This window comes from Penaeus vannamei, chromosome 20 (assembly GCF_042767895.1).
Source record: "Penaeus vannamei isolate JL-2024 chromosome 20, ASM4276789v1, whole genome shotgun sequence".
Taxonomy (NCBI): Eukaryota; Metazoa; Arthropoda; class Malacostraca; order Decapoda; family Penaeidae; genus Penaeus; species Penaeus vannamei.
The window spans coordinates 6853199-6855698 of record NC_091568.1 but is presented as its reverse complement, the minus strand read 5'-3'; the positions used below and the strand labels follow the sequence as shown (position 1 = coordinate 6855698).

The window sequence follows — 2500 nt, the reverse complement described above, 5'->3', positions numbered from 1 at the left end:
AGTAATGTAAGGGCAGAGCTGTGATGCCACTTGTAAATATACCTTAAATATTCCTTTTACTTTTTCCCTTCACTGAGACTGATTCAATTATATATATATATATATATATATATATATATATATATATATATATATATATATATATATGTGTGTGTGTGTGTGTGTGTGTGTGTGTGTGTGTGTGTGTGTGTGTGTGTGTGTGTGTGTGTATTTGTGGGGGGGGGATAATTTCCCGACCATTTCCTCGCTGTTCCTTTTGGTTTCTTTCTTCGCCCAGATGAACCCATTCGTAGTCCATGCTTTGTCTCCTTCGTACAATCTCTAATCGAGTAGTTTCTGTTTTGAAAAAAAAGATACACTAAATAATATCCTTGAAAAACATGAAGACATAGCTTTCCGCTCGGGATCGAACCGAGGACCTTGCGCGTGTGAAGCGCACGTGATAACCACTACACCACGGAAAGGATGTTTCAAGGAATGTTTCTTTGTTCAACCTTGAAATGCATTACCAGTTGATAAGACAGAGATAGAGAGAGAAATAAAAAGAGACGTGAAAGGGGAAATGTGTGAGCAAGAGAGAGAGAGAGAAAGAGAGAGAGGGGGGTGGAGGAGAATGAGGAGAGAGAAAAAAAGAGACGGGGGGGGGGGGCATGTGTAAGCGAGATAGATCGATAGAGAGAGAATAGGGACGGGGGGGGAGTGGCTAACGAGGGAGAAATCTGAATTAATCGTAATATTTATTCCTTTTTTCCTTTTTTGCACTTCTGTCTTCTTATTCCTCTTCTTCCCCAATTATCACATTCCTCGTCTCTGCATATTTCTCTGCAACTTTCAACGCTCTTGAAAGGAAAACCAAAGACCTAAAATCCTTTTGTGAAAGTTTTTAAACCGGGACAGCTTTGACTACATCGAGACGCTATTCTCCCCCAAAAAGATAAAAAACAACAACAATAACAGGGTAAAAAAGAAGAAAAATAATAAAGAGAAAAAGAAAAAAGTTCTTGAAGGATACACATGATGACGAACTGCATTGCACTGCATGAGAGCCGCAGGCATGTTTATCTTATCTTTTTCTTTCCTTTGTAACATGTTTCATTTCGGTCCTCGCTGACTTCTGTTGGTTATTCATCGTCCTTGAAAAATAGGATGTTTTGAATGATTTTCTCTCTTAAGCCGAGGTTTTGCACAGGTGGTTAGGAATAACATAGTTCTTATCCGTAATTATGACATAGATGGTGGTATTATAAGTAGTCATGTTCGGTTCGACCTCGAGAGGAAACACCTGGCAATGGTTTAATTTCTTTCATTACTACGCATTTACCATCTTCGCTCCTACTTTCTCTTTTTCTTTCTCTCGGCAGTCCCATGTATCTCTCTATATCTCACTTTCGCTTTCTCTCTTCCTCCCCGCCTCTCTCTGTCTCTCTCTCCCTTATTAATGAGCACTTACATGAGAATATTTAGGGAGGAAACGTTTTATTAAAATTGTTTCCGTAGTGTAGTGGTTATCACGTGCGCTTCACACGCGCAAGGTCCTCGGTTCGATCCCGAGCGGGAAAAATAAATAATACATTTTTTTCAAGAACATTAATGTATAACAATGAAACAAATGATGATGCAACAATTTTAGGAAATAGGAACGCTCGTTCAGCTTTGCGGTACTGCACCAATCAGCGAGAGATTAGTCTATAAACTAAGAAAAGCTCGACTCGGCAGGGAGGTCTTCGTCGTCTTCCAAGAGGTCCTGCTTGCGGACATTCGTTCCCGCGAGGTTGTATAATTTCCAAAAATATTTGTATATCATTTTCTATAATTTAACAGCTTTCTCATTCTTTTATATCCATTCCTGGATCCGATGATTCGAAATATAACTTGCTTGGATAAAGACAAACCATATAGCCAGCTTAACTGTTGACATCAGTGAGCTGGTATTTCAGTAAGGGAACGAAGTATTGACGACGGAAAATAATTGAATGAAAGCGTAGAGTAAACAAAGGAAGATGTGAGATAATTCGAGAGATAGAAGAGACTGGGTTGGAGGGAAAAAGGGGAAGGAAAAGGATTACTCAGACCATCATTTAGTCATTTTTTGTATTTATCATCACTTTAGTTTATCTTTCAAAACACATTTTGGAAAGAGAGAGAAAATGTGAAAGTAAGAGTGAGAGGACAGCTCTTCTCGCCTTTTCGCATGTATAAGGAAAGCCAAAAGCCTAATATTTATATCCACACACACACACACACACATTGATATATCCATGTCAGCTTTGATTACCTCGAGAAACTACTCCCGCAAGAGAGCAAAGACATACAATAACTACGACAATAACAGGGTAAAAAATCCGTTCTGGAAGGACACAGATGATGATGAAGAACAGCTGCAATGGAGGAGACCCGCCAGTACTTTTATCTTGAGAAAGAAAATGTTTGAACGATTTTCTCTCACTCGCGCCGGGTACATTTTGTAGCCAAAATTTTAAAAATCCGGGCAGCTACAAAA

The 2500-nt window shown here is 39.1% G+C and overlaps 2 non-coding genes across 2 annotated transcripts; one reads left to right on the top strand and one right to left on the bottom strand.

Moving 5' to 3' along the window:
* Window positions 1-391: 391 nt before the first annotated feature.
* On the bottom strand, window positions 392-464 carry TRNAV-CAC (transfer RNA valine (anticodon CAC)). Its single transcript has one exon. It is a non-coding gene; the product is annotated as a tRNA-Val (tRNA).
* A 1023-nt stretch (window positions 465-1487) lies between these two features.
* On the top strand, window positions 1488-1560 carry TRNAV-CAC (transfer RNA valine (anticodon CAC)). Its single transcript has one exon. It is a non-coding gene; the product is annotated as a tRNA-Val (tRNA).
* Window positions 1561-2500: the final 940 nt, after the last annotated feature.